Here is a 15,254-nt window from a genome sequence, read left to right on the forward strand (position 1 = left end):
TGTGTGAGTGGAAGCCTACTGTTACAAGAAGCCTGCAAGACAATGAACAAGGGGAATCATCATGCTGCTTGCAAAAGGAATCTTTACTTTCATCATGGTGCACTTGCAAGGGATATTACTTCCGGAATGTGCCACTAAAAGGGGAGATCCCACAACACCCTAAAGGGTGCTAAAGGGACCAATCGTGAGACGTTGCCAGCCAGGACTTAATCAACTTCCATCATAAAAGGTAGAGAACCTTTTTAATATTAATTTCCTTTTCAGAAGGACTTCATTCTTGAAATAATATCTTCTATTATTTTGTGTTGTTACAGATTCTTACCGCTTCTCATCTACTTATTGGTGTTGGTAAATTTTGTGAATGATTGAAATACACTCATGTCCATAAAATCCAGAGCACCTTGAAAGACTAGAAATAGGAAGTTCATATTCATAGGACATATGCATTAGTATGTTCTGAAGAAACGATTAGCATTTGAAACATGCCGATCCTCAGGTTCAAGGTCCACATCGATATCCCTGCGCACAACCACGGACTCATAAATTGTGCCTGCGGCTCTCGTTGTCACTATAAACCAAAGGTAATGGATCAGCGTGACTTGAGCAGACGTGCCTGATGTCTCGCAGACGTATGCAAGAAAAGTATTGTCAAGTTAGTGAGTTTGAAAGAAGGCGAATTATTGGCATGAGAGAACGTGATACATCTATCTGGTAAACTGCAGCTTGTGTGCGAAGTGTGTCGGCAGTGCAGCGGTTGTGTACAGAACGTTCATAGAAGGCCGTAGATCACAACGAGATGGGTCCGGTCACACCAACCAGAGAAGATCGACACCTCATCCGGATGGCATTGCAGCAAAGATTTGCGTCTTCCTCGGCTCTGGCGCAACAGTGGAACACATCGTTCACTACCAGGAGTGACAATCCGTCCCCGTTGATTACGATATGGGTTACCAGCGCGTCTTCCACTTCTCCGCCTAACTTTGACCAATGTGCATAAACATGCTAGACTGCAAAGATGTATGAAACGACGTCACTGGGGACAGGAATGGCAGCAGATAGTGTTTTCGGACGAATCCAGGTCCTTTCTGTTTGAAAATGATGGCCGCATTTTGGGTCGCCGCAGACAGGGGGAGAGGCATCACACTGACTGCTTTCACACAAGACATAAAGCGCCAACTAAAGGCGTTATGGTGTGGGGTGCTATTGGGTACAACTACAAATCAGAGTTGGTGTGTGTCCAGGTCAATGTTACCAGTTTGACCTACGTGAATGGCATCCTGCGAATTTAGCCACACCCTTTCTGCACAACACCCCAGACGTCTTATTTCAGCAGGTCAATGCACGACCACATGTCGCTGCATGAACACGTGCTTTCTTGTTGTCACAGAATGTCAGACGGTTGCCCTGGCCCACCTGATCATCGGACTTGGCGCTAATTGAAAATGTGTGAGATATGGTGAAAGGACGGGTGTGGAGCTCTGACCCAATGCCAACCACCAAAGATGAACTGTGGAGCCAGGTGAATGCAGCATGGATGACTATAACCCAGGACCCCATCTGTGCCTTATACGTGTTGATGCCATCACACATGGAATAAGTTATCAGTGCCCCTGGAGGACTCAGCGCCTACTAGGCAACGGGGCACATGCCGAACTTGGGGTACTGAAATGCTAATCGTTTCTGCAGAAAATACTAATGAACATGTCCTGTGAATATGATCTTCCTACCTCTAGTCTTTCAAGGTATTCTGTTGTTTATGAAGATGAGTGTACTTCTAAGAGTTGAAATGTGTTGATATTGTAATAGTTCTATTATTTGAATTTCACTAACAGGGATGGATACGGTGCATTCCTTTGTGAATTTTTTACATAATATTACACCTCATCTTGCATAATTTCATCAATGAAGTATAAATTGTCACCCAAATGTTACTTATGTACATTAGGAACTAAACGTATGATATAAAGGTAAGTTATGTTAAAAGTAATGAACGTGGATGTAAATGAAGGAATGTTAATAATAGGCTTTAATAACATACGATGCTCTATTTAAGAAGGCGGTTAGTGCTCAATGGAAATAGCCTAGCCTTCTTAAGTGACAGAATGGAATGATAGCTCATATTTATGTGCAGTGAGGAAGTAGCAACCCATATTGCATTATGGAGAGTATATTATTGAGCATATGAAGCGAACAGCACAGTTTAAGGTAATAAATCACTCTCTGTGCTCACTCAACAACACCAAGCTTGTCTAATTAAGGAAACGTATCTAATTAATGCAAATATTAAACCATTATTAGGCTATCTTCTATAATGTGGGAAGATAGATTGACAAATCATCTTAATGTGCTAAAGTGATCATTCTTCTAGTTATTCGATCATGATTCTTATAGCGAGAGTGACATAAGTTCTCGAATGTTCAATAAATGATGAAGAACACACGTAATGTAATAATCATGCCTAACTAAAATGATTAACCTCACATGACCTAATTTTTGGAGGGTGGGGGTATTTGAAAGTAGGGCTTAGCCAAGAATGCAAACTTAACCTAACATGCATGGATTCGACTCGAGGCCTAACATCACAGGCCATGGACTCAACCCTAGGCTTAACCTTACAAGGTCATTAGCTTTACAGACTCAAGTTTGATGTCCAAGAGTGCTGGCTTAAGCTATCAAGCACGGATTTGCGGCCCGGCTTAACCTTACAAGGGCGTTACAGACTCGAGTTTGACATTCAACCCCAGGCTTAACGTAACTAGACAAGATGAGACATGGTGCATGGGCTTTAGGAGCTGAGCTTCGTGGTGCATGGCGGCCATTCGCATTATTTTAATAAGACAAGACAGATGGTGTAAAGCTTAATACATGTGCTTTATTCATGGGGGCATAACGCGGAAAGTTGACATCAGGTCATGGAGCTGAGTGACTGCAAAAGGCCAAAAGGGCTACAAACTAAAGGGCAAAAGGGAATGAGGTATGGTCTAGGGCTCAGATCTGAATGTGGAACAAGATGATGGTATGGGACTGTGGAGATGGTGAAAGGTTTAACACATGTGCACTATTCATAGGGACATACCGCTATAAAGCTATTTCAAGGTCCTCAAGCTGAGCGGCTGCAGAGTCACAGATGTTGTTGCGTAATGTACTGCTGGTTTTTAGTGTTTGGAACTCTAAATGTTTATTGTAACAATTCGAGCTCAGAAATTTGAATTTTAGAATTATTCTAGAATTCTTTTTTTGCTAGTTGTTTTACGTCGCACCGACACAAATAGGTATTATGGCGACGATGGGACAGGAAAGAGCTAGTAGTGGGAAGGAAGAGGCCGTGGCCTTTATTAAGGTACAGCCCCAGCATTTGCCTGGTGTGAAAATGGGAAACCACGGAAAACTATTTTCTAGAATTCTAGAAATATAATACTGTTGATATCACTTAAGAGATTAAAACTTAAGCGTAACTAAATTATTGTCTGTTAAGTTCAGAAACACCCAACGTTTGAGCTACAAGAAATGAAAATTTCGCCGACCCGACTAAGATTTGAACCCGGGACTCATTTACTTGGGAAGCAAACAACCATGCTAACTAAATACCTGTACATTAACAGCTTATGTATTTCACTGAAGGCATCCGGGAGGTAGTAGGTTCGAATCCCACTATTGGCAGCCCTGAAGATGGTTTTCCGTGGTTTCCCATTTTCACACCAGGCAAATGCTGGGGCTGTACCTTAATTGAGGCCACGGCCGCTTCCTTACAACTCCTAGGCCTTTCCTATCCCATCGTCGCCATAAGACCTATCTGTGTCGGAGCGACGTAAAGCCTATAGCAAAAAAAAAATTTCACTGAAGCATCTAGTTGAGCGTTACAAGGTTCAAAGGAAAAATCACTAGCAATACTAGGATTTAAACATGGAGCACGCTTGGACCCAAAGCTGAAGTGCTATTCAAATATCTAACTCCAAAATTTCAAACTTCTAATTCTGAGCAAAGAAAACAATCGCTGATTTGGGTTCTCAAACCTGGAGCTAACTTCGACTCAGAACGAAAGGTCGTAAGTTCATAAGAAGAAAAAATGTTGAAAGACCTCAACCTGACCCGGAGTCGATGACAAGCTTTTCTTTCACTGAAGACTAAGTGTGAACGATTGGCACAAACTATGTTAACTGAATGTGGAAAGAGAATGCAACAAATTTTGTATTAAGTAAGGTCGTGACACATGTACGTCTCAGCAAAAATGAAATTGATTGTAGGAACATTCTGATTAGACTTGGAAATATTTGCTGTGACATGAAATACAAAGTTCATTGTTTTTGCAATTAGCCTAGCATGCACATCTTAGAAAAAGAACATTGGCGGTACGAGCAAGTTGACCAGACTTGGAGGTAACTTAATTGCTAAGACAGAGAATAAAAAGTTTATTGTTCGCGCATCGAACTGTGGGCTGCAGATTTGAAACCAGCTGAAATGTTTACATCACATGGCACCTAACATTAGAGCAGGGAGCAATTACAAAATCCCCAGGCCAGCTGGTAATCAAATTCAGCACACTTTCCCTTGGACTGTTGACTATCATAATAGCTAAAGGATTCAATACACACAACCATCGAGCTAAAATAAATTAAAAATCACCGACCAGACTAGGATTCGAACCAGTGGCTTCTTTACATTGGCAAGAAACAAGAATGCTAACTAAATGACTGTACATTAAAAGCTTGTTTCTTTAATTGAAACACATCAAATTCGAGTTCCTTTCACGGGGGGTGGGGCAATAATAATATTCTTTTTACGTCTTACTAACTACACTCTAAAGTTTGAAAAGTTTGCAATAATAATTTTGAAGAACAAAACTGCTTTCATGCTGAATAGTCAACGTTCACGCACAATAAGAAACATAAGGCCAGCACTTTAACCTCTTGAGCTACTCAGCTCCGCAATGAATTTGCTAAGTGCAAAAATTTCAATCCCCGCTTCAAACAATTTTTCAAGATGCCAGTGTGCCAGAATTTAGTCCTGCAAGCTTTCCTTCATGTGCCAGTAAATCTAACGAAACAAGGCGGACGTATTTGAACACTTTCAAATACCATTGGGCTGAGCTAGAATAAAACCTGCCAAGTTGGGGTTAGAAGGCTAGCGCCTTAACCGTTTGAGCTACTCAGCTCGGCTATTCAATTATTAAATACCATAAAATACACACTAATAATGATGATAATAATAATAATTTGGCGAATCCAACCCACTAACAAATGTTACAGTTTTCGTGTTTTTATTGTTGGCGATAAACATTACAAAATGAGGATCGGGATAAGGTTAACTATGCAGGGAGCCACAGCTGAGTACTCTCTAACACTACTGATGAATCATATAAGGAGAAGAAGAAGAGGAGGAGGAAAGGCCAGGATGAGGAGAAGAAGGTGAATAAGAAGAAATCTGTCGCTCTACAAGCTCGTTTCATAGAGATATTTTGAGCATACACTTTTAAATCTTCCTCGGTTTGATATCCCTCTGACCTCCTGCAGAAGGAATTTCCATTCACGGCTGGCCACAACAGTGAAGGAATTATTGTAGGTTAAAGATTTTTGCTTAGGAATAGCGAGCAATGTCGAGCTCAGCGCTCTGGTGTTTTTATCATCGAGTTCAGAAAGGCTATGAAATTGTTCATACAAGTAAGATGGGGATTGTAAGGTAAGGATTTGATGCAATGAAGTTAGAGTATGCAGCTCGCGTATGTCTTCAAGGCGTAGCCATCCCCGAGGTCGACGTAAGACAGGGTAAAATGATCTGAAAATTTCAGATTAAATATAAAAAATCTTACACAGGCATTCTGTGCACATCGTAGTTTATCCCGAAGCTCGGTTTTCACGCCTTTGTAAACTACGTCACAATAATCGAATATTGGAAGAACGAGAGTTTCAACTAGTTTCTTCTTTGAACTGAATGGGGAAAGTAAATTTGAAATTGTTCAATATGTGCAGCATCGCGAAAAATCGTCTACTCACAGATACTGTCTGATCCATCCACGAGAAATGCTGGTCAAGGATCACTCCGAGACTTTTTAGAGTAAAGCTTGCTTTTGAAGTCATACATCAGGAGTGGACATGCAGTAATTAGTGGAAATAAGTCTTGAGTGGGCAACTGCTATGTTTTGGGATTTTTTGGGTGTTTAGAATAAGTTCATGCTGGGAAGACCATTTGCTTATGGCCTCTAGATCCATGTTAATTTCCTCGATTGCTTTCGAAACGTCTGTTGGTTTTGCATGGATGTACAATTGTACGTCGTCAGCAAAAATGTGACATTTACAATGTGTCAGTTGTTTAGCTAAGTCATTGATATAGACAGAAAATGGCAAGGGAGCTAGGGTTGACCCTTGTGAGACACCTTTTCTTCACATTTTGCCACGAAGAATAGGTACCCTGATTGACGACACTTTGGTGACGTTCGCGTAAATAGGCTCCCATCCATTTCAGAGTACTGTAGGAGAACCCTAGGCGATAAAGTTTGGGTAGGAGCAACTCATGGTCTACAGAGTCAAATGCTTTGCTGAAGTCCAACAATGCTAGAATTGTCAGCTTTTGCTCATCAATAGCCTGCCTTGTATCATCACTAACGCTTAGTAAGGTAGTACATGTACTGTGATTTCGTCGGAAAGCTGACATGTGTGGGTCTAGTATGTCGTGATCGTTGAGATAGTTCGTGATTTGATTTTGCACAATGTGTTCGAGTCCTTTGGCTATTATAGACAGTATATTAATAGGTCTGTAGTCACTGTTTAGTCTAGGAGATTTTGTTTTTTGTAAAGGATGTACCAGGGACATTTTACAGACAGTTGGAAATACACTGTTTTGAAGGAAGAAGTTATATATGAATGTCAATACTGGAATAATGGTGTCGATAATTTTCTTTAGCATTATAATGTATATGTTGTCCACCCCTGTGCATTTAGTTTTAATTTGCAAGAAAACCGCTTTCACTTGCAGAGGTGAGACATAACTACAATACAATTTGTCACTGCCTATGGGTAGTGGGTTGTAATTTGCACTCAAAAGATGTTCTTATGCTTCTTCGTTTAATTGGACATGGGAAGACATTAAGTCATTATTGAATTCATCAACAGAAAACTCCAAATCGTCTACCTTGTACGGTTTATTTAGTCCAAATTGTCGGAATCACTTCCATAAGGTACCAGGTCTTACGTGAGGTTTTATAGGGTCATGGGCGTATGAGAGTCGAGCGTTTCTTACTGCTTGGGCCGTTTTATTACATAGTCACTTGTAATAAAGTTTTCCTCTGCTGGGTAATGTTTATATTTCCTATGAGCTGCATCCCGCTTGGCCATCATTACTTCTAATATATTTTGTCCACGGAGGAGTCTTTTAAAGATGCGTGCTGTTCATAGAGGGGCGCTTTTGTCAAAAATATGTAGTATCATGATATTGAAAGGGTTGACCATGTCATTAATGTTAGTTTTATGAGTTATCTCCTGCCACAGCATCGAAATAGCGTCTTCCAATAATTTTTCTATATCAATACGGCTATAGCCTCTGTATGTCACATATTTAGGTTTAAGTTTGGGGCATTGCAGTGCGTAAGACATAAAGATAATGTCATGGGCTGACAGTCCGGGAGGAGATGTCTGGCCATGATGTAATACTCTGTCAGGGTTGTTCGTTACTATTAGGTTCAGTAGTGTGTGTAAAGTTTTAGTGTGGTGAGTGGGAGAAAGTAGGAGGATCGCCATACCGCATGCCAGAAACATATTCAATAGATGGGTGGTTTTGGGAGAATCTGAATCTAGAAGGTTTGTATTGAAGTCTCCCATCATTATAACATGTTTGTACATAGGTTCTGTTAAGATGTGTCTCTAAGTCATTCAGACGGCGAGCTTTAGGCGGCTTGTATACAGCACCTACTAAGCATTTCACAGTAGAGACCTGTATCTCTATGAACATGTACACAGGTTTTCGCTCATACTGTTGAGGCGAGTGACAGATAATTTGAGGTTTCAAGCACGAAGAGACAAAGCACAGACCCCACCTCCCCCTTTGCCAAGTCTCTCATTCCTCAGAAGGCAGTAGCCAGGTAATTCGAGATTCTTAGCCTGATGTTTGACTTTGAACCATCTTTCACTGCATAAGATTATATCAAAGGACAGTAGTATGAAAAATCGCTTTTAGTTCATGTATACGAGCTTGAGAAACTAAACTCTGGGCATTAAGGTGACATATGTAAAGTGCGCTTTTATGTCTATTTAGGGCTGACTGGAGAATGTGTGTTGCAGCTTCAAGGAGTGGGGATTGGGTCAATGGACTATCAGGTAGACAGGTTGAAGGGATGGGTTGGGAAGGGGAAGTGTGAAGAGGGAAAGTATTGCTATGGTCATATGGAATACGTCTGTTTGTGGTATGCATTGCCAATTACTAAATTGAAATTAACTAGAACACAGCATGCAACTACATCCTATGAATGGTCAGCAATTAACGTATTTTAGATAGTGAAATTGTCCGTAGTAATAATAATAATAATAATAATAATAATAATAATAATAATAATAATAATAATAATAGTAATAATAATATTATTATTAATAATAATGATAATGTGCAACAGCAGATTAGGCATACAGAATACACAAGTAGGAGCTTAGTGTATGTAGTATTGATGTGAGATCTATGTGGACGTAATACGGAGGCCTGACTTAAGTTAGAACCAGTTATGAATATTAATAAAAAGGGTAAGTAGATGGACAGGTGGTAGGATCAGAAGGGAGATAAGCAAATAGATATTTAGATAAATAGATAAATAAATATAGCAAATGGATAGATAGGTAGATAGCTAGATACATAGATAAAGCTACTTGAAAAAAAACTAGGTTCTCAGCTGTGACTTACGATAAATGATAGGAGTGGACTCACATTGCCAAGTGATAAGGCAGCACTGCAACAGAAGCTTACGCCATAGGAAGTTCCTTTAACTGGCAAACTCTTAATTTATTCTCATCGGCATTTTTTATTACTATGTCTCCTGAGTAAGTTGAAGTGTTTGTACGACCAAAATGCTGGATTGCCATTTTCAAGATGGACAATCTGATAGCCATTAGATCTTCATGGATTTTTGTGGATGAGCCTTTCAATTTCCTTTTCCTAGTGAAGATATCCTGACATGAGCGATAAGACAAAAATTTCACTAGGTTAGGTCTTGTTTTCCCTGGTGATCGAGGTCCTACTCCGTGACACCTATCAATACCATTAAGTCTAACATCTGCACCTACTGCTTTGCACACATTCAGCACTGGTTCATCACAGCTTTCGCTCGAACATTCAGGGATGCCGAATATTCTTATATTACTTCTCCAGCTGCATTGCTCCAATGAATCACACTTGGCATTCATATCCTCCTTCAGTTTCCGGATTTCTGCCTCCTTCTTATAAAGTTTTTTTAGGTAACTCTGAAAATGTTCTGATATTAAATTTTAAACTTTTTTCAAGTTCTTTTATGACCACTTCTGTTATGCAGGTCAAAATGGCCTGCACAATTTTTTCAAGGAAGCTGCCCAAATTAATGAAGTCGTCCAGAACGCACTTCACAAGGTGGCGTATGTTGGCAGCACTGGTAGTGGCTGGGCTTCCAACTCCGATTTTTCGGTAGGCGATTTTCATTACAATGAAAATTTGGAAGAAAAAGAAGATCAATAGCGACAAAATGTGTGGGTATATACAAATGTTACACTTCCGCAACTTTTTATCACTTCCACTGCTGTATAACACCTTCAAATCACTTGATTAATGTGGAGCCTCATTCACTCAGGTCTGTCACCAAACGTTTCAACAGACAGGTTAGAAACTCACGGCCCGAACGGTGTCCCGATGCATTATACATTTACACAAGGTTTACATATATCAGTACATTTAATAATTGTAATAATTATTTATTTATTATCGTTCCGGCCATCTATGGACCACGTTTTACAGTCTTTACGTTATTTTTCACCAGTCCTGACTTCACATTCTGCCAGTACTTCTTCATCCTAGCACTGACTTCTTTCTTCTGTTCTTCTGTGTAGGTTCTCTTCTTCTTCTTCTTCTTCTTCTTCTTCTTCTTCTTCTTCTTCTTCTTCTTCTTCTTCTTCACAAGTTCTTCCCCAGTCTCCTGGAAACCCTTGAACTCATTCACTTTTTGTCTAAATTTGTTTCTGTTCAGTACGTCCTCTTTTTCTACTCCTATCCTGGCCAGGTCTGTCCTTACTTCCCAAAACCATTTTGGTTCCGTCTTCCTTAGGCTGAAGAAGCTGAAATTTCTTTTTGTCAGTCGGTTGGTGTCCATTCTCTGTAGATGTCCATAAAATTGAAGCCTTTGCTTTTTCATCAATATGCCAACTTCCTCTGTCTTCTGGTATAGTTCTTTGTTGGGTCTAAGTCTCCTCTCCCCACCTTTCATTTTCGGGCCCAAGATCTTCCGGAGCATTTTCCTCTCTTTCTTTCTGATGTTCTCTAGATCTCCCTTTCCAATCATGTCCAATGTTTCTGCTGCGTTTAAGCATTCAGGTCTGATGACTGTGTCCAGATGAATTGTAATAATAATAATAATAATAATAATAATAATAATAATAATAATAATGAGCACTCAAATGAGTATTAAGTTTCAGCAAATTTCACACTTTCCTGCATTCAGTCAGTGTTTTTTGTCGGTATATACATTTTACGAGGTAGTAACTATCGCACATGTCATTTCGAAGTAAACAAACAGTCATCCGTTGGGTTGTGGCATTTTGTCTATACACAAATTTTGTTGTGGAAGCAATATATTTAAGCGATTAGAAAATTGAGAACGCAATATAGGCCTCGCCATTCCCCAACAACACAGAATATACAATAGTAAGCAGATCAAAACATCAAAAATTCGATCAATCAATCGATCGATTATAGTCGCTACTGCTTGCTATAGCCTATCCATATAGCTACTGCTGCTATTGGTTACATCACATTCAAGATCACACTTGTTTTCTTTAATGTTTATTCAGATTAACTTACGATTTATTCCTGGCATAAAAGACATGCCCATAATTAATGTTATAAAAATTGAAACATGTGCTTCTATTGACAGATAAATATGGTATGACCATTTCATTTGGCAGAAGAAAAAATTTTGAGATTTTTTCTGAATTCCCTGTTATTTCCTGGATTTCTTGCTATTTATAGAATTCCCTGACATTCCCTGGTTTCTCGCATGGGCAACACTCTGTTAAACCTGTATTTGGATGGTGAGGCCAGAGTCTTCTTTTTTTTGTAGAAGTCAAAAGGTGTTCACGACTGTGTGTTGCCGTGTATGTCTTTACTAGCTGATGTGATAAACTCCTTCTGTCTTATTAGTCAAATGGGGACGCTCGTGCTTGAAGTTGGCTACAGCTTCAATGTTGAAATCTGCTATTGAGGGATGTGTGGTAAAGAATCTGTAACGAGATGAGGGTAGAAAGATATTCAAGATAGGGAAATAAGGGTTAAATTTGACGAAAAATGCTGTGTATACATTTACTTACCCCCTCGACCTTTCCGGTGTGAACTAGTTGCCTTTGCAGCATCAGAACAAATTACACTTGCACATCTTGTATTGTATCTGTGTGGCATTTAGGGAAGGGGGTGTGGCGGAGGAGAGGAGATGGGCGGAGCATTGAGCTTGTGCACTGTTGGCTGTAGGCTGAACATTTACACCAATAATGGCACAAACTTCTTCGGAGCAGCTAAAGAAATCAAGGCCTTCCTGCAAAACAACACTCAGAAAACCAACTGTTCACACAACTGCAGGCATGAGACTGACATGGCATTTCATCCCTCCTGCAGTAACACACTTTGGTGGAATCTGGGAAGCAGCTGTCAAGAGTCTGATATATCACCTCAGAAGAGTGATGGATTCTTATCGCTTCACCAACAAAGAATGGACCACTCTCATAACACATACTCACATCCTTTCACCAAACATCTTTTAGATGTGCCTTAATTGTGTAAATTGGAATTTATGAATTTAGACATATCTTAATTGTGCAAATTGTCATTTGTGAACATACAACAAGTCTCCTCATATTTATAACACACGTTCCTCTATGTGACACTTTGACTAGAGTAATCAGGATCGTGATTTTTATCCCTTAGGAATAAGATCACGGCTGATGATGCCCATGCAATGGGCAAAACATGTCCCCTTAAATTAGTATGACAAGATCAAAATCTTAATATTAAGAACCCAATGTGTACTGAATACATGGATTTCAATAAACTTTTGTAACATTGTTGAATTAATGCACATTTTAATACGGACCAGTCATGAGATTTGTAACATATAATTATCTGAGATTTTTGTAAACAACCCCCGGAGTGAAATTAAAGTCCACTGTTTGTATCAGAGATGAACCCTGTATACAAATGTTACTCTAATATTGTGTAGGAAACTATCAACTCATATAAAGACTATACATCCAATCATACATCAAGAAAGCCATCTTGTTGTTGGTGGAAGACTGCACAATACACCAATACTAGTGGAGGGGAAGCATTAGAAATACTGCTTCATCTTACAAATATAATTATGATGGCAGAACACCTTCATCTACTTCATACTGGCACTCAACACTCTGAGAGACAAGTTTAGGATCTCATCAGCAAGGGGGACTGAAAGAAGCCACACTCATACACATCTCAAGTGTTCTAAGTTGAATGCAGATAACTCAGAACAATTAATGCGAAATACACATATGGTGCCTCTAACACTGACATACCCATTTGTTAATACTAGCATACACTATGCTTGCCCAATTCTAGTAAAAAATCGTGTGAAATCGAACAAGACCAGACAGCCTAGCTATCAAGGCTGTCTACATAGACATGATACCTGATCTCACAACAACAACATTTCTCTCCGCATTTTATCGACTTAGTTCTCATACAGGTCAACTCCTGAATATTTACAGCAATAACGGAAAAACTTCTTTGAAGGAGCTACAGAAATCAAGGCCTTTCTACAAAACAACCCTCAGAAAACCTACTTTTCACACTACTGCAGGCATTGGACTCATGTGGCATTTCATCCCTTCTGTAGCACCACACTTTGGTGGAATCTGGGAAGCAGCTGTCAAGAGTCTGATATATCAGCTCAGACGAATGATGGATTCTTATCGCTTCACCAACAAAGAAGGGACCATTATTACAACACATACTCACATCCCTTCACCAAAGCTAAATGATGACCCTTTTGACACTTCTTACATAACAACATCCCATTTCCTTATAGGAGAGCCAATTACTACTCTCTCTGATCATGATTATACTTCCTCTCCCATCACAACCTTGCCCACAAGGCTATATTTTCAGCAGCTAACCCAGAACTCCCGGAAGAGGTGGTGAAATGAATATCTCAATAAATGGGCAATGAAATATCCCATAGCAACATAGTCAAACTGAAGGAAGATGACACGCATGCTATGAAGTAGGCGGTGACAGTGATCAAATGAAAATGAAATGTCGTATGGCTTTTAGTGCCGGGATATCCCAGGACGGGTTCGGCTCGCCAAGTGCAGGTCTTTCTATTTGACACCCATAGGTGACCTACGTGTCGTGATGAGGATGAAATGATGATGATGACAACATATGCACCCAGCCCCCGTGCCATTGGAATTAACCAATTAAGGTTAAAATCCCCGACCTGCCCGGGAATCGAACCCGGGACCCTCTGAACCGAAGGCCAGTACGCTGACCGTCCAGCCAAAGAGTCGGACAGTGATCAAATGTGTATCCTGGTAATGATGAATTCATTCACGTAACGAAAGTTCCGGTGAGTAACAGTGAACTTACTAGCCCTATTCACAAACACTATCCCTTACGAAGTACGAAACAGAAAGGCAAGATAACTCTTGAATCGCTTATCTATTCATTGCATGCTGAAGTAATATTGTTCTGGGATTATCTGTGGAACGAAGAGAGGTGAAAAAAGGTGTCGGCTTGAATGGGTCTATGTATGATATCAAAGATTAATTTAAACATTAAAATAAAGGTTATATTTCTTTTCAGATTTCTAACTTAACAAAAATTTTCACTACGTGAAGGAACAAAATGTCAGATACAAAACAGCAAACAAAAATAGAAAGCCAAGGGTTGGAAATTACAAGTTTTGAGCTTCCAGCTCCAATTTACAAGTTTACAACGTCACAAATGTTGTGCTTGTTTAGATAACGAGAGATATCTCCCAAGACACAGTTCAAGAGCACCTTGCTCCAAAGGTTACACGTACAGCATTCCGAAGGCCCCACTCAATATTACACCAATATCACAAAAGAGTTTACATGCTCTTTAAATTCAACCAAGGAGGCTGTGCTCCCAATTCCTTATAGGCTACTCAAGGCAACATTACACAAATCTTACAATTTCTTGCCTCTCTATGCACAACCTACAATTTACAATTCCTTTACACAGGGGTATCTATTACCCATACTACTGGGCCTTTGTGGAAAAGAAGAAAAGGATAAAATACTGGCCCAAACTCAAAATGTATGGAGGCGTACACTTGCACTCCTTTAAAACCAAGAGTTAAAACCCTACTTGGGCTTGTGGCCCAATGATGCAGAGGCTAGGGAATCCCACACTACTGACCTGACTCGAAAGAGAAGTTGATGAGTGATTTACAGGAGAAAAAAAAGTTACAAAATCGTAGTCGAGACGGTAAAGAACTCTCTATTCACTGATTTACAGTTTAAGTCTATGAAATTTTACATTAGCAGAAAGAAAGTTTACGTTATAGAAAACACAGGGTTACATAGTTAAATATAAGAACCCACCCCTCGGGTGAGTTTGCGGAGAGAGATACAGAGATAGAAAACTGGTGGCTTTTACCTGGGCTGATGTACTTCCTGCCAAACAATTAGGAACACCACCTCCTCTATTAACACACACACTCAGAAATTTGACGAGTTTAGATGAGGTAACTAGAAAAAGCCACGGCTTTTATACCCGAGGGGAGGGTTCGAGAAGGCATCGGACTAAATCCGACCACACCCTCTCAATTTATTGGATACTCACGACGATACAAGAAGCTTTTGATTGGCTGAAAAGTAAATACAGAAAATTTGTGATTGGCCAGACTCCAAAGCTGGCAGGATGAGAAGGAAGTGTTGCAAACCATGAACTATCAAAATACATGCAAGTCAATTTAGTTGAGAAAACTTATAAACACAAGACTTCTTTAAATCATTAATCATTATACCTTGCACCAGGGTGCATGA

Source organism: Anabrus simplex, chromosome X (genome assembly GCF_040414725.1).
Source record: "Anabrus simplex isolate iqAnaSimp1 chromosome X, ASM4041472v1, whole genome shotgun sequence".
Lineage (NCBI taxonomy): Eukaryota > Metazoa > Arthropoda > Insecta > Orthoptera > Tettigoniidae > Anabrus > Anabrus simplex.